General features: G+C 38.7%; 1 long non-coding RNA gene across 2 annotated transcripts in view; it reads left to right on the forward strand.

Annotated features, from left to right (window-relative positions):
• The window catches only part of LOC141373828 (uncharacterized), a 110,698-nt gene that overhangs the window by 61,297 nt on the left and 30,815 nt on the right, over positions 1–18,586 (forward strand). The gene's annotated exons all lie outside the window — the stretch shown is intronic.

Consider the following 18,586-nt stretch of genomic DNA (forward strand, 5'->3'; position numbering starts at 1 on the left):
TGAATGTGTAGATTGCTCTAGGTAGCATTGACATCTTCACAATGTTGGTTCTTCCAATCCATGAGCATGGAACGTTTTTCCATTTCTTTGTGTCTTCTTCAATTTCTTTCATGAGTATTTTATACTTTTCTGAATACAGATCCTTTGCCTCTTTGGTTAAATTTATTCCTAGGTATCTTATGGTTTTGGGTGCAATTGTAAATGGGATCGACTCCTTAATTTTTCTCTCTACTGTCTTGTTGTTGGTGTATAGGAATGCCACTGATTTCTGTGCACTGATTTTATATCCTGCCACTTTACTGAATTCCTGTATGAGTTCTAGCCGTTTTGGGGTGGAGTCTTTTGGGTTTTCCACATGAAGTATCATATCATCTGCAAAGAGTGAGAGTTTGACTTCCTCTTTGCCAATTTGGATGCCTTTGATATCGTTTTGTTGTCTGATTGCTGTGGCTAGGACTTCTAATACTATGTTGAATAGCAGTGGTGATAGTGGACATCCCTGCCGCGTTCCTGACCTTAGGGGAAAAGCTCTCAGCTTTTCCCCATTGAGAATGATATTTGCTGTAGGTTTTTCATAGATGACTTTTATGATATTTAGGTATGTACCCTCTATCCCTATGCTCTGAAGAGTTTTGATCAAGAAAGGATGTTGTACTTTGTCAAATGCTTTTTCTGCATCTATTTAGAGGATCATATGATTCTTGTTCTTTCTCTTATTAATGTATTGTATCACATTGATCGATTTGTGGATGTTGTACCAACCTTGCAGCCCAGGGATAAATCCGACTTGGTCATGGTGAATAATCCTTTTAATGTACTGTTGGATAATATTGGCTAGTATTTTGGTGAGAATTTTTGCATCCATGTTCATCAAGGATATTGGTCTGTAATTCTCCTTTTTGATGGGGTCTCTGTCTGGTTTTGGGATCAAGGTAATGGTGGCCTCATAAAATGAGTTTGGAAGTTTTCCTTCCATTTCTATTTTTTTGGAAGAGTTTCAGGAGAATAGTTATTAATTCTTCTTGAAAAGTTTGGTAGAATTCCCCTGGGAAGCCATCTGGCCCTGGGCTTTTGTCTTGGGAGATTTTTGATGACTGCTTTAATTTCCTTAGTGGTTATAGGTCTGTTCAGGTTTTCTATTTCTTCCTGATTCAATTTGGTAGTTGATACATTTCTAGGAATGCCTCCATTTCTTCCAGGTTATCTAATTTGCTGGCATAGAGTTGTTCATAAATATGTTCTTATAATTGTTTGTATTTCTTTGGTGTTGGTTGTGATCTCTCCTCTTTCATTCATGATTTTGTTGATTTGGGTAATTTCTCTTTTCTTTTTGATCAGTCTGGCCAGGGGTTTATCAATCTTGTTAATTCTTTCCAAGAACCAGCTCCTAGTTTCGTTGATCTGTTCTACTGTTCTTTTGGTTTCTATTTCCTTGATTTCTGCTCTGATCTTTATGATTTCTCTTCTCCTGCTGGGTTTAGGCTTTATTTGCTGTTTTTTCTCTAGCTCCTTTAGGTGTACGGTTAGGTTGTGTATTTGAGACCTTTCTTGTTTCTTGAGAAAGGCTTGTATTGCTCTATACTTTCCTCTCAGGACTGCCTTTGCTGTATCCCAAAGATTTTGAACAGTTGTGTTTTCATTTTCATTGGTTTCCATGAATTTTTTTTAATTCTTCTTTAATTTCCTGGTTGACCCATTCATTCTTTAGTAGGACGCTCTTTAGCCTCCATGTATTTGAGTTCTTTCCGACTTTCCTCTTGTGATTGAGTTCTAGTTTCAAAACACTGTGGCCTGAAAATATGCAGGGAATGATCCCAATCTTTTGGTATCGGTTTAGACCTGATTTGTGACCTAAGATGTGATCAATTCTGGAGAATGTTCCATGGGCACTAGAGAAGAATGTGTATTCCGTTGCTTTGGGATGGAATGTTCTGAATATGTCTGTGAAGTCCATTTGGTCCCCTGTGTCATTTAAAGTCTTTATTTCCTTGTTGATCTTTTGCTTAGATGATCTGTCCCTTTCAGTCAGGGGGGTGTTAAAGTCCCCCACTATTATTGTATTGTTGTCAATGTGTTTCTTTGCTTTTGTTATTAATTTCCTTATAAAAGTGGCTGCTCCCATGTTCGGGGCAAGATATTTACAATTGTTAGATCTTCTTGTTGGATAGACCCTTTAAGTAGGATATAGTGTCCTTCCTCATCTCTTATTACAGTCTTTGTTTTAAAATATAATTTGTCTGATACAAGGATTGCCACCCCAGCTTTCTTTTGGTGTCCATTAGCATGGTAAATGGTTTTCCACCCCCTCGCTTTCAATCTGGGGGTGTCTTTGGGTCTAAAATGAGTCTCTTGCAGACAGCATATCGATGGGTCTTGTTTTTTAATCCAATCTGATAGCCTGTGTCTTTTGATTGGGGCATTGAGCCCATTTACATTTAGGGTAACTATTAACTCTAACTTGTCCTGGAAGCTTTTTATCTCTCCTTCTAATTTCAATGACAACCTAGCTGGATATAGTATTCTTGGCTGCATATCTTTCTCGTTTAGTGCTCTGAAGATATCATGCCAGTCCCCTCTGGCCTGCCAGGTCTCTGTGGATAGGTCTGTTGCCAATCTAATGTTTCTACCATTGTAGGTTACATATCTCTTCTCCCGAGCTGCTTTCAGGATTTTCTCTTTGTCTCTGAGACTCGTAAGTTTTAGTATTAGATGTCGGCGTGTTGACCCTATTTTTAATTGATTTTGACAGGGTTTCTCTGTGCCTCCTGGATTTTGATGCCTGTTTCCTTCCCCACATTAGGGAAGTTCTCTGCTATAATTTGCTCCAATATACCTTCTGCCCCTCTCTCTCTTTCTTCTTCTTCTGGGATCCCAATTATTCTAATGTTGTTTCGTCTTATCGTATCGCTTATCTCTCAAATTCTGCCCTCATGATCTTGTAGTTGTTTAACTCTCTTATTCTCAGCCTCCTTATTTTCCATCATTTGGTCTTCTACATCGCTGATTCTCTCTTCTGCCTAATTTATCCTAGCAGTTAGTGCCCCCCATTTTGCATTGCACCTCATCAATAGCCTTTTTGATTTCGATTTGGTTAGATTTTAGTTCTTTTATTTCTCCAGAAAGGGTTTCTCTAATAACTTCCACGCTTTTTTTCAAGCCCAGCTAGTATCTTTAAAATCATGATTCTGAACTCTAGGTCCGACATCGTACTAATGTCCGTATTGAGTAGGTCCCTGGCAGACGGTGCTACCTCTTGTTGTTTTTGCTGAGGTGATTTTTTTCGTCTCGTCATTTTGTCCAGAGGTGAAGAAATGAATGAGAGAACAAAATGCTAACAGGTTAACAACGTCCCCAGCAAATATACTGTATACAAATCAGAAAAGACCTGAAACCAGGGGAAAAGAAAGGGAAAGAAAGATAAAAGAAAGAGGAGAAAAAAGAAAAAGGAAAAGGAAAAGATAAAAACAAACAAAAACAGAACAAAACAAAAAAACAGAATATGATCAAATATGATCAGGCTAGTGCATAGATCAGTGCCACACACTGGATTTTGGGCATATTTTGGTTTGACCAGAAGCATGTTAAGCCAAGAAATTCACAAATATGTGAGAAGAGGAGGTTGCCTCAGTATAAGTAAAAATTTTGTTCTTAGCTATCTATGAAAATTATAAAATAAAGTTACAGAAGAAGCAGAAATTCTAGAACATGACATTTATCCTTACAACAATGATTTTAGTACAAATCACACTAATTTATACAAATAGGATCTATTGATTGGTCGGCACAGCACATTTTTGGTGTTTTTAATCTGAATGTCTTTAGTTCAAATATGTTCTCTCTAGTTCCTCACTGGCGCCTACACTGCTCCTGGACATTTGACAACCCTAGGTGGTTTCTCATGTAACTAACAAACCCAGTACCAAATCCTTTGTACTGGGACTTCCTGTGGTATAAGGTACCACTTGGCAGAAGCTATTTAGACATCCACACGAATTTAAGATACCCCTATTTCTCAGTTTCTTAGTGATGGAGTCTTTTAGAATCTCTTTCATGTTCTGGAAGAGGACTAGCATAATGGAGGGACAGCATATAACTTCATTATTATGCTTAATATAGGTGGTTAGCAAACCAAGGTAGCAAATATTTTTGGTTTTGTGGGCCATATATGGTTTCTGTCATATATTCTTTGTCATTTTGTTTTGTTTCTATTTAGAAATGTAAAAGCCCAGTGCACCTGGGTGGCTCTGTCGTCAGGTGTCTGGCTTCGGCTCAGGTCATGATCCCAGAGTCCTGGGATCGAACCCCACATCAGGCTCCCTGCTCCGCAGGAAGCCTGCTTCTCTCTCTCCCACTCCCCCTGCTTGTGTTCCCTCTCTCACTGTGTCTCTCTCTCTCTGTCAAATAAATAAATAAAATCTTTAAAAAATTAAAAAAAAATAAAAATGTAAAAACCTTTGCTCCAGGCTATATGAAAATGACTGCAAATTGGATTTGGCCTAGAGGTTTTAGTTTGTTAACTATGAAAGATTAGTTTTCTGAAAATTTTTTGATGTTCAAAAACTAAAATACTATAATTCTCAATTTTAGAAGGTACATTTGTTAAAGTGATTCAAATTTACTTATAAGTTTTAAGAAATTTACTTAATATTTTCCTTTATATCTCCTAACATATTAATTGAATATAAAATATTAAATAAATGGCCACCTGTCATGCTAGATACTTTGTGGGCCATTTTGATTTGGGAAAATTTCTTCAGGAAATTTGATTGCATTACTGTGCTAAAATTTTATCCCTTTTGGGACACCTGGGTGGCTCAGCCGGTTAAGTGTCTGCCTTCGGCTCAGGTCATGATCTCAGGATCCCTGGATCAAGTCCCACATGGGGCTCCCTGCTCAGTGGGGAGCCTGCTTCTCCCTCTGCCCTGTGGTCCCCCTGCTTGTGTTCCCTCTCATGCACTCTCTCTCTCTCTGGCAAATAAATAAATAAAATCCTTTAAAAAATTGTATCCCTTTCATTTTTCTCTTTTTATGAACTTGTTATCAATAAGATATTAGGCCTCTGGGAATTGATTGTCTTTTTTATCACATTTTCCCACTCATCATTGAGTTTGGGTCATGCTTTTCGAGCAATTTTCCTAATTTTTATCTTTCAATCCTTGGATTGTCCTTTAAATAGTTCTAAGAGCCCTTTTTGTTCTCCAGTTTTTCATTTCCCATAGCATTCTCTTCTTGTTTTATAGACTATCTTCTCTGATTGCTCTGAGGATATTAAATAAAGCTAACAGTTTGAAGAAAGTCTTTAAAAAACTCCAAGGTTGTTTTTTTCCCCTATTGTGCTATCTTTCTTTCATACGGGAACCCTTTCTTAAATGCCTCATAAAATTTCATTCCCATGAATATTTCATAGTGAGACTCTGAAAAGCCAATCGAAAGCCATGTGTGGTTTAGCTTGATGACTGCTCGCTCATTGGCTGTTTTTCTTCTACAAAATCAGGTAAAGGTATATCCCAAGGACTACTAAGTTCTGCAAAGAAAAAATTGCCAATCTCTTGCCTAAGGTGGGGAAATGGGAGGAGCTTAGATCAATGTATAGCTCAGGAAGGAGGGTGAAGGAGTTAACTGTATACAACTTTTGTAGTGTCTACAGAAATTCAATTTTGCCTTGACTTCTTATCACTTTCCTCTGTACTTTGATTCTCCTAGTTCTAAGCCCTTCCCAGTCCTAGTAAGTGAGCTGTCACTCTGCATGTACTATCCAGCTTTGTGATCATAGCTTCCTCAGTCTCATTAAATCCATATATGTTGTTTTCTAGAACTTGATTGGAAGTTCTTCCTCTGTTGCTGTCCCCCTTCCCTTGTTTTCTTTGTATTTCCCAGTTTTTTTCTATTTAATGTTATTTTTAGGGGATTTTTAGGGAGGAGATTAGATGAATAGTTTACTGACTCCATATATTTAATACTTAATTTGACTTCATCTTGCATTCATTAATTTTAATATTATTGGAATGTAGTTTGCCTTCATATTTGAATAATAGATTGTCTGGCTGGGAAAGTCAAAAGATATTTTTCTCAGAACTTAGAAGATACCATTCCATTATCCTCTTGTATTGAGTGTTAGTAATAAGATGTCTGATTTCAATCTGACACCTGGTTGTTTATAGGTAATTTTTGGTTAATTGACAGTCAACAAGATCTTGAGAACTTTTCCCTAACTTTATTGTAAGAAACTGTTCAAACAGATAGGAAAGTTGAAAGAATAGTATAGGGAATACCCATGTACTTGCCACCTACATGAGCATTTAGCCACATTAGTTTGGTATCCCCTCTCTACATGTGTGTATGCTCTTTTGCTTAACCATTTGAAAGTAAGTTGCAGCTATCATGGGATTTCACCTTTAATTATTCAGCATACTTCTCTAAAGAATAAGGACAATCTTCTAGGAGTCACAATCCTTTTATCATCTAGGAAAATTAATACTTACTATTTTATAACTAGGTATTTTTATATTTTCTTCTCTTTACATTTTAGAGTTTTTCCTTGATGCTTTGATATTTTACTTCTGTGTGTACAGAAGTTGGAGCTTTCTATTTGATTTATTTTTAATCTACTCTGCTTGGCACTTAAGCAGTCTCATTCAATCTTACACTAAGCTTTTCAGTTCTCACACATTTTCTTCTTTTATTTTTTTTTTTAATTTATTTTATGTACCATCCCCTGCCTTTGTTCTCTGTGCTGTCTTCCTCTGGAACTGCCTCTGAAACTTCTAGAGATGTACATGCTATGTCTCTTATCCTTTCTTCCATGATTTCTGTCAGTTGATTCCTTTGGAATTCATTTAGAGAGAATTCCTTAGATTGATTTTTAGCTCACTAATTTGTCTTTTAGCTTTGTTCATTTTTCTGTTTATCCAATCTCTAGAGTATTCTTTTAAACTAATCAGTTTTTTTATTTTTATTGTTATGTTAATCACCATACATTACATCATTAGTTTTTGATGTAGTGTTCCATGATTCATTGTCTGTGCATAACACCCAGTGCTCCACGCAGAATGTGCCCTCTTTAATATCTATCCCCAGGCTAACGTTACCCCCCTCCCCTCCAGAACCCTCAGTTTGTTTTTCAGAGTCCATCATCTCTCATGGTTCATCTCCCCAACCAACTTACTCCCCTTCATTCTTCCCCTCCTGCTATCTTCTTCTTTTTTTTTCTTAACATATATTGCATTATTTGTTTCAGAAGTACAGATCTGTGATTCAACAGTCTTGCACAATTCACAGCGCTCACCATAGCAAATACCCTCCCCAATGTCTATCACCCAGCCACCCCATCCCTCCCACCCCCCACCACTCCAGCATAAACTAATCAGTTTTTTAATTGTGTAGATCTCTATTTGAGTATTTGATGGATATAAAATCTTCCTGAATGTCTCTGGGGGGGAAGCTGGCTCCATTTATACATTTTCTAAAGTTTAGTTTGGTTTGCTTTATTAATTCTATTACTTAGTAGTTTTCCCACAGATATATTGTGATTACTGGTTGTGTGCTCATCTTTAGTTGCATTTCTGTGGACATAACATGTTTTACTGCAGTCTTCCTCTTTTGATTATAAGGAAGGGATGCAATGTACTGACAGATGGCATGGCTAATAGCTAGTTTTCTTTTATGTGATTTTTCCCACCATTCTTGTTTTGCTAACATGGCACCAACCTGATTTTTAATAAAAGTCCCGATCACTCTTTTTTGTCAGGCACGGGTACTACTGCTGTGTGCTCAACTGTCATAAATCATCTCCATGAGTTGCTGGGGCTGGATCCCTAAGTAGTGTGTAGATGCCTCTCAGGATTATTCTCCTGAGGAGTAACATAGAACATTTGTTATCTATCACTTCCTGACCCCCATTGGTTGAGGGTTCCTCAACAGGTTGCTAACACTCCTGAGCTTTTGGGCTGCAAATGTATTCATTCAGAGCAGTCGTTTATGTCCTGTGCTGCAACAATGAGAAGTCCTGAGCAGGGAGTATGCACACCTGAGGTGTTAGTCATGTTAGTATGTCATGAGACAAAATGTTCACGGAGTTCTTTGCCATAACATGGCTGAAATCAGGGGTGAAGCTAGGAAGGTGTAAGGCAGGCACAATTGGCATCTGATATAGGGAATGAGGTAGGAAATTTCAGGCAAAAGATGTTAGATTCCTTCCACAGTTATGGTCCCTATGAGACATAAGAGAAGCTTAATAGAAGCAAAGACGGGTCCTGCTTGCTGTTACCTGCCTTTACAAAGACAATAACCTATCCAAATGAGCCTCAAGTGACAACAGTTCCTCACAGCACTTAAATCTAATTCAAAGGAATACATTTTAGACCAAGATTTTAAAAACAATACCCAAACTCTCTTCTAATTGTCATTTTTTTGGCATTATGTCCTTATTTCAGGATCTGTCCAACACTGTTAAAATTCACGACATGGCAGTGAGAAAGTGGGCCAGCATTAGGGGATAGGGAAGGAACTAGTAACACGTGCTGTCTTCACCTGTAGCAGGGACATTTGTCTTGGGACGTCTGTCATAGTTTCTTTTCTCCCATGAGTACTGAAGGATCTGGATTTTAGCAGACATCTCAGAAGAGGATTATAACTTCTCAATCATTATTAGATTCAGTGCATGCTGAAATGTGTGTGTGTGTGTGTGTGTGTGTGTGTGTGTGTATTCACTAGGGGAAATTATTCTCACAAAATAATGGATAAACTTTTGCTGAATAGCTTCATTTTATAGAAAAAGAATAATAGAGGGCAGGTATGTAATTGAATCCTGGAGGACAAAAGGTAAAAGATTATCAGAGGACATTTACCTCTAACTCCCACTGTTTATGGAAATCTTTCACAATACAATTTCTACTGGATATACTCCTTATAAACCTTCCACAAAAAAAGGAAAAAGATATCATGTGAGTGAAAGCAACAAAGAGAGAAACAGTTTTGAGAGAGTGTTCAAAATACCATCCATTGCATGTCGCTGCAGTAGCAGCAAGTTTGAGGTAGGGGTTTCTGACATTCATAGCTGAAGAGGTAGGCAAGGGTTAGATCATGAGGAAGTACCACAGTAAGTTGCCTAGGCATTATTCTGTAGGCAGTCACTGAAGGGTATTAAACATGAAAATGATGTGATCAGTCTTCATCTAAGAAGAGTGATTAGAAACTTTGTGGAAAATGAAAATGAAGGGACAAAACGAGTAACAGAGAGAGTATGTAGGCATCTTTTGCAAATCCAAGTGGGTTATGATAGCAGCCTGATGCCTAGCAATAGAAGTGTGGCTGAAGAAGAGAGTTCCAGTACCAGAATATTTTAAGATATAATCCATGACTAAGTTAAGAGTATGGTATAAACAGTGAGGGAGTAGGGAGCTAAAAGATACACCAGATTTTAAGCTTGAGTTAGGGTGACCACTTGTATAGCCAGTGCATATTGGGTTATGGAAAAGTGCTTCAGGAAAGAGTATTGTGGGAAGAGATTACTTTTAGAAAATGCTGGATTTAGGTTTTCTCAAAAATTAATGATTGGGTCCAGCCAGCTACTGAAAATCTCAAGAAGGGGGAGGAAGTTGAGTTGGAAGTATAGATTTGGAAGTCAAAAGCATACTGATGATAGTTTAAAATGATAGAAGATGAGTTAATTTTACATACTTTTTGTCTATGATTATGGCAGAGAACTGAGAAAAGAATCCAAAATTAAAGAACATGTGAAACAGATTCAATCATAGAAATGGGGATAGAAATAAGAAAGTAGTGTGTCTTGGAGAACAAGGGCATAAACACATTTTAAAAAGAATAACATTAACAGTATTATATAAAATAGAGGGATCCAGTAAGATAGAAACTAAAAATGACTATTAAATTTGCTGACAATGTTATTATGGACCCCAACGAGAGCAACTTCAATGGAGTGCTGAGAGTAGGAGCCAGAATTCAGAAGATCTGGATGGCAAATACATTGCACATCTCACCCTTGAATTCAGGATCTGTGGATCACTAATTATGGTGCTTTTTTGGGGGAGAAGGGTTGGTGAAGGAGTGGGTAGAACAGAAGAGATCGAACATATAAGAGAGACAGTGGATAATTAAAGGAAGTGCATGAGGTCAAGGGCTGGGTGGTTGACCATCACCTGAGTAGGGAGAACTTAGACCAGAGGAAAGAAGGTAAAAATGGATTGGTAGTAAATAAATTTGTAGATAGGATGGAAAATTCAGAATGAGAAAAAAAATTAAAAAGCACTCAAACCACTGAAAGGATGGTTTTGAGGATACTCTGAGTAGAAGGTAACATTGAGAAGATGTGTGAGGACAAGAAGATAGCTTGTGAATTTAATGGCAAAAGAAAAGTCATGGTTTACGTTGAAAAGAGTCATTGCATGGAACAGAAGGGAAAACAACATTAGCTAGAAGTGCAGATAGGAGACACCAGTGGCTTGCGAAATCAGAGCCTAGAAGTCTGGTTTTATCAGTTTGCAGTGTTGTTCAATTTAGGTCTCAGTCCCCTAGATAGAGTAGGAGAAAAATTGGATTATTCCTTGTCTTTTATCCAAGGGTCAGGTAGTATGCAGAGTGGGTAGCAGGAGGATAGATTGTAGGTAAGCTGAGGGGCTGGTAAGAAGGTAGAGAAGATCATGAGGTTCAGGGCAAGTTGGAAAGCTACAGAGTAGGGTGAGGTGAGATGAGGAACTGAGGAGAGGGAGGTCTTGGGGGTTAAAGACAAGGAGATCCTCTGAGAAGAAGAAGGTCAGGAGGTGGTGGTAAGCATGTGGGATATTGGAATCTATGATTTCTAAGGCCTGAACACATTCTTCAGACTAAAATTGGACAGACTGGTTTTGGGGTTTCAGGACGGAAGATGAAGACCCAAAGAATTACTTCTATCCCATGTAACTATCTCTTCATCAATGCCCCAGATCAATACTGGGGGCTAGAGCAGCACAGTGTGTTATCTATTTACAACTTTTCTGATTCCTGCCCCTTTTATCTTATCATTCAAGAGAAATCTGGTTAAAAGCAACCATTAATGGGAGCCTGGGAAGAGCTGACTATGCTGGAGAATGGGAAAGTTAATCTATTAGACATTCCCTCAATCACTAGTCAGACATAATGTGATTATGAGTGGTCTCTAGTGGGAACATCTGCAAGGTGGGAATATTGTACCACAGGAAATATCATATTATATACTTGTTTCAATATATTTCAACAAAATGCTATGTGATGGAATAATCTGATACTAGGTGTAATGTTTAAAGATACGTCAAAGAGAGGATGACTTAGCCTAGAGGTTTTGAAACACTATGGAAAAAATGGAAATCTTGGGTTGTTCTCATTAACTATTGTGGATAACCACTGTATTTCCCAATCTGCAAAGTATGCAAATTGTAGAATATTCACAAAAAAAAAAAGTTTTTGGAAAATGGCAGCAAGGATGTAGCTAATCTAAATGATTTTTTTTTCCGGAGCAGATTATTAGCATTTACCTTGGTTTTCCATTGTACCCTTAAATATTATCACCTACAACTCACACATGAACTAGAGTACACTATACTCCATTTCTCTTTTGGTTATAGATCTGTCATCTTTGAAAGCTTCATGAACTTTTTTCAACCTAAAAAGCATATGACCCTAGGATCCCGAAAGAGTAAAAATTACCTTTAAGCATTCTTTTATTCTTGGATCACTTTATAACATTATTCAGATTTTCTGGCCTCTTTCTTCAGGGTTGGTGCTCTGACCTTTCTGGGGAAAATAAAGCTAAAGCTTAACAATGGAACAAGGTACATTGCCAGTCTAAGCAACTTTTTAATATATCTTGGACTGAGCTGGTGAAGTTCAGTAATTAGCATCATAAACATCATTTTCTTTGCTTTGCTGGTTTAGAGTGTTTATATACTCTACGGGTATAAGTTTTTTAAGAAGTCCACCCTTGTACTTAAATTTTCTATTCCATCAGCAAAGTTTAGCTGAATTGGGCCTAAAATAAGGTATCCTCCAAATTACTGACACCAAACTCTGCTGCTCAATCAAGAGTGTATACATTTAGAAAAAAGATATTGTTTGACCAGTCAAATGTAAATGTTTAATAATTTAGAAACACAAGAGCACAGCTTGCTTTGATTTATTTTGCAACTTTCCAGCTCCAACCCAGCCTCAGGCAACTCTGTAATAGAAGTTTCAGCCAAGTGCAACGTTCTTTTTTTTTTTTTTTAAGAATAAGGGAAAAATAAAGATTAAAAATAAAAAAGGCAAATTGAAATCCTTTTCAGTCCTTAACCATCTCAGGATCACAGAAAAAGAACAGACATGCGAAGTAGAGCATCATGAAGCTAAACCAATAGGGTGGGACAGGAACTAATTGGGAAGCTGGTGACATTTTCAGAAGCCTTCTGTGCATATATGAGTTAACTCCACATACAGTAAATTCCTTTATTTCAGTTTTTCTAACTCCAAAATATTATACTTGCTCAATTTTTTCCTAGTCGCCAAAGGAGATCTTCCTGTCCCACACTTCAAATTCCCTGGGACTAAATCTGAGTACATCTCTGCCAACCCAACTCTCACCCCTAAAGATAACTTGATAATAGTTTGCATTGCAAAGAAGGGTGGACATTCAATGGAAGAGGCTATCCAATGTGTATTTCCAAGATTCCCAACTCAGTGGGGTTTCTTCTTTGCAGAAGCCTATGGGATATTAATTCAGTGAGACAGAGGTCAGGGCATAGTGAGTACTGATGCAGACACGTGATTTCTGAAGGAAAATCTTCTCAGACTAATTCACAAGGGAGAGAGAGCTCTAACGTTTCTCTTGTGGTTGTGTGTTGTGCTTTACTGCACTTTGTAATAAACGCTCTGGTCAAAAGACCCAAGTTCTGATGAAGTGGCACAAAACTGCTTGTCATCCCACAGCCTCAGAAAGGAGGTCTCTGTGTTTTTATTTTAAGCATACCATAACATGGGATCCCACCAGTATTTGAGAACTGAAATATAACAGCACACAACTGTTTGGATTGCCTGTAAACCACAAAAGAATAGCCACAATGCCAGCAATTTTCCTTCTCAGCTCCAGCCAAATGTTCTAAAAGCTGTATTCTGGAATTCTAATGTGGAATATCATTGACTTCAGGGGGGAAAGTGGTTTTAGAAGACAATGACTGATTAGTTCTAATGCTGCGGGTGGTAATAGAAAGTGCCTTAGATAGGAATTTCAGCTTTTTTTCCACCCTAGTAACTAACCCTGTAATTGAGGTCAAATCATTTGGAGCCCTTCATTCAACAGATGAGAAAATTAATGGTGATTGCAATGAGTTTCCTTGTCTGTAAGTGAAAAAGTCAAAGTTTGAATTTCATGGTAAAGACCTTTCTAGAACTCTAAACTTTCCCTTTTGCTTTAGGAGGAGTTGTATCACTGATGTAAAAAGTACTAGTTATTTAATACCCTCCATTTTAAAGAAATATGACCTGTCAGGAAATTATTTTTCTTAATTCCTAAGGAAATTAATCAATGTACTAATTTTTAAAAAATGATTTCCTTGGCTAATTACCTCTAGAACTGATTGACAAGAGGGGATATGCAGTTCTACTTCCTGGAGGATCTTAGAGATTAGGATGCAAGTGGTTCTCAGGTCCGATGGGGTGGAGGGAATGAAGAAGTAGGCAACATTTAGGCAATAGGTATATATTACTTGTTGCCATTTGCTGTTCCCTAGAGTGCCCTCTCCTTTCCCCTGATGACCAGAGCAGAGATGGTGGCTTTAGGATAATTTGAGCCAAACCTTGGGGATAGGCGGCTTCTAGGTCAGTAGAAGGGAGCTGGGAAGCAGTAGAAGACGGTGCATGGTTTATTTCAACTGTGACTTTGGGTTATTTGTGAATTTCTCTCTGTTCAGATTAGTTGAGAGTTGAATATATGTCTATATTACTATATGTCCAGAACAAAATGGACAATTTACCAAGATCATTTCTGGGCTAATCATTTGATTATCCTCAAACCCATGCTCAGCATTTTCTTCATATTTACTTTTTATCTCATATCTGTAGTTAAAGAAATATTTTCATGAGAAAGAACATTGGCATACAGTGGGATTATAAGAGAAAAATATCTTACTGAATTGGAAACATTATTTAAGTATTATTTGTTGTTCCATTGCATGCTCCCCTAGCTCTTAGATGGTAAATAATCACATCAGTTATTTTTTACCAAGAAGGGATTTGGGGATCATCTACTTGGCACTGAACTGCTGAGGATGCTTCACGTGGTCAGTCCACATCCAATCTCGGAAACCAAGGTGATTTAATCCATGCAGAGTAATTCTGTGAACAATAGAAAGATTTACAGGCATTAAGGTCACTGAATCCAAATGGACCACGCTTTTGTAACAAGGTCAGGTGTTGCCATAAAGGAATGTTGTTCTTCCTTGGATAAAAAAGGGGATGGTCATTGGGACAAAGATGGAGAGTAAGTTCTTTGACAATCGGAGTTGGTAAAGAAGGTAGGAGGGTAGAGTGGTAATTCTGGGCTTTTCTTTGCAGTGGTCACCAGCCACAGCACCTGCCTGGGACTCAGCAACAACCTGGGGCAGCAGGGACCCTACCTGGGTGGCTGTGTTCCCTGCGTTTCAATAGCGACACCATGTGGCAGCAACTGTAAAAAGAATGGCCTCTGCCACTGAGGGAGCAGGTTTTCTGGTTCTTTCAGCATGGGTAAGCGTCCCTGGGAATTTTGGAGTTCTCACAGGAAGGAGAACACTGAGAGAGAAGGAAAAGAATGATTGTATCCAAATGGACCATGGCACTATCTGAAAGGGAGCCTTCACCTCCCTCCTTCAAAATGGAGAAGACAAAGGAGCACTCATCTACTGTCTGCCTTCAAGAATTATCTCCTCACTCAACAGGGAAAATCAGGATAACCAGTTTTAGGGCTCACCAAGATTCAGTGTGAATGGCAAAACAAACCAAACTACATGCCAGACAAATTGCCACATAATTTCTCTACAGCAAGGGCCTTAGAGTAGAAGCTAAGAGCTTGGGCTTTGCCTCAGACTTACTGGACTTAAACACACCTCTGCCACTTACTATGTTTGACTTTGGAGAAGTTATGTAACTCTGGGCTACACCTTTCTTATCTGTATAGTGGAAAGGAAACAACACACCTCACAGAATGATTTTGAGAATTTAATACATGAATCTACATCAAGTGCTTAACCGAGTACTGGACCCAGTCAACTGACATTTGCTGGATGCTATTCTTTTTTTTTTTACCTTTTTATGCTGTTTTGCTGCTTACTTGGCTCTAAGCTTCCTTTACTTTCATTAACTCAGTATTTATTTCATAAGGTAGTAACCAGATCTTAATTTCTGTCTTATTTCTTCTCTTTTTCTTTAAGATTTTATTCATTTGACAGAGAAAGAGAGAGCACAAGTAAAGTAGGCAGAGCGGCAGGCAGAGGGAGAGGGAGAAGCAGGCCCTCTGCTGAGCAGGGAGCCCGATGTGGGACTCGATCCCAGGACACTGGGACCATGACCTGAGTCACCCAGGTGCCCTTATTTCTTCTCTTATTTCTTCTCTTTTAACTTTACATCTATATTTCTGAAATACATTTCAGTATTAAATTATATTTTTCTTAGATTTTGCTTTGTTTTGTTGAGTAAACAGCCACTGCTTGAGACTTTCTAGTGCAACTGTAATGTAAGGATCACACAGTTAAACACCTATAGGGGCCAGATGGGACTATAAATGATTAAAGCTGACAGGATGAGAAAAATAAGCAGGCCTCATGATTCTTAGTCTACTCTGTAAGCACCTGGTAGAGGCTGTTGGCAGGTGGACAAGCAAGAGACATAGTTTTAGAATGTGGAATTCTCTCATCTTAAACAGAGACCAGTAATACAAATTTTTGAAAACATTTGTGGGCCAGAGTCAGGCCATGTCAGTTTGCAACTTCCAAGTCATCTTCCTGGGTAAATACAGCTTTGGATGAGTGCCACCTAGTGGTAAGAATTATGATTAAGAGGCCGTAAGTAACTTACATGCTGTTTATAGTTTATTATTATAATGCTAAGTATAAATGGTATTGTTGTCCTCTAATCTTTTCCTAAATAATTATCCATGAATGTTAGTGGAGTCAGTTAGTTTTGGGAACCTTTTTTATCACAAGCTGTGATATGAAAGTGGCTGCATAAGCACTATCCCAGAACTGTTAACTGTAAGATCACTTACCTTCCATCCTATGCTTTTTGGGGATTCTATCCTTATAAACTCTGCTGTCTGAAATCACTATCTTAAGCCTTTGTCCTAATTTTTACTTTGTCTAGAACTTGTATGACGTGGGAGTGAGGGAAAAGGAAAGAAATGATGGGTTAACATGATGGGTAAGGGAGTAAAAACTCAGGCTATCTACCATTTTTGTCCAGTTCCCTTTCCTCTGTTTTTACTGAATGCCTATTCCAGCTTCTGAGATGGATTTTTCTTATAAAACCATGATATTTTAATTCACTTCTTTGTATCTTAAAATATTCCTTCATACATGTATGAGGCCCATGATGATGACCTTTCAATAGACCAAAGGTCAGCAAACTATATAGCCCGTGGGCCAAATATGGCCTGCCACATGTTTTTGTAAATAAAGTTTTATTAGAACACATGTATGCTCATTTGTTTACATAATGCCTATGATTGCTTTCTTACTACAATCACAAAGTTCAGCAGTTGTGACATACAGCCAAAAATATTTCTTATCTGGCTCTTTACAGAAAAATTTTTCTGACTCCTGCAGTAAAATGTTTTTTGATTACTGAATGCGTGGTATATATTTCACCATCCATTTACTTACAATCTTTCCGCATACTCATATTTTAAATGTGTCTCTTTTAAATGGAATGTTGCTTCATTTTATCCAACCTTATTTTTCATTTAACTGTCAAATTCAATTAAACGTGTATTCATCATTTATTTTTCCCATCTTATTTTGTGATTTTTTTATCTGTTTTTACTCTGTGCACCATTTTTACCTCCTTCCAGGCTTTTAGTAGATTGTCTTATTTAACAACCCAATAATACTTTTAAAGCTTTTGTTATACTTCTCTTCTTAAACAGTCTTACATTTTAAACACATGTTACTTTGAAAGGTTGAATGTTAATCAATATTTTTATCTCTTACTCGAAAAGCACAAATTCTTAGAACACTTAAATGCCACATTCTCCAGATCTAACATTTCCTTATTTTAATTTTGACTTATTTTTATACTCTTCAAATAGGTTGTAAATAATAATTATAATAATATTCTATATAATAAATTCTTCTTTATATTTACTCCAATGTTTGTCAGTTCCTTTATTTACCACTGATTCTTGCTTTGAAGTTCTTCCCTTAGTTTGCATTTACTTCTCCTGGAAACACATCTCTTAAAAGATGTTTCAGTGAAGGTCTATCATATGAGAAATTGGAGATCCAGGAGGGAAAAAATAAAGGATAGGGAAGAAGTTATATTTCAAAAGATAATCTTTCAAGAATTTTATAAATCTGACCAAAGATAGTAAGTACTATATTCAAGAAATGTATAAAGCCCAAGCAGGGTAAATACAGTGAGAGCCACACTTTGATACATCAGAGTCAAACTGCTGAAAAAGATACATTACTTTTGAGGAGGGCGGAACAAGATGGCGGAGGAGTAGGAGACCTGGATTTCGTCTGGTCTCAGGAATTCAGCTGAATAGGGATCAAACCATTCTGAACACCTACGAACTCAACAGGAGATCGAACAGGAGAGTAGCAACAACTCTCTGAACAGAGAAGCGACCACTTACTGGAAGGTAGGACGTGCGGAGAAGTGAATCTGAGGCAATATTCGGGAGGATAGACGGCGGGGGAGGGGGCCTCCGCCGGCCGCTTCTGGCAAGTGATAGAGGCGCGGAGCACAAAATCGGACCTTTTAGAAGTTGGCTCGGCGGAGGGACGTCGCTGCAGTGGCTAAGCGGGGGGTGGAATCCTCCCGGGACAGTGTGGTCTCAGGACCCTTGGGGTCACGGAGAGACCTGGGGTGACTGAGTGCGCCAGAGCTCCCAGGTATCAGAGCGGGGAAGCCGGCTGCAGAGACGGAGCAGAGTCGCGGGCTCTCAGCTCGGGGTTGCCATACACTGTGATCTGCGGCCCAGTCGGGGCACAGCTCCCCCAGCAGGGACCCAACAAGCAGCAGATCCGGGGAGATTCCCCTTCCTTCCCGGGGAGGAGTGGTGCGGGAACGCACTGCAGGGATCTGCTGGGTTTGGAGACTCCGTGCGGGGTCGGGTGCCAGAGATAGCAACGCTCGATCACAGGCCGGGTGAGCACGGAGTGCGGCCGGAGACCGGGGACACGGGAGTGACTGCTTTTCTCTGGGGACACACTGAGGAGCGGGGCCCCGAGTTCTCAGCTCCTCCGGGTGGAGATTGGGAGGCCACCATTTCTGCCCTGGTCCTCCAAAGCTGTACCGAGAGCTTGCAGGGAACAAAAGCTCCTGAGAACAAACCGGAGCAGCTTCCTTAGCCCGGACCGACAAGGGCGGGGCAATTCCGCCTCCGGCA

This window comes from Callorhinus ursinus, unplaced genomic scaffold, assembly GCF_003265705.2.
Source record: "Callorhinus ursinus isolate GAN/ISIS: 27379988/994484 unplaced genomic scaffold, GSC_fseal_2.0 scaffold12, whole genome shotgun sequence".
NCBI lineage: Eukaryota > Metazoa > Chordata > Mammalia > Carnivora > Otariidae > Callorhinus > Callorhinus ursinus.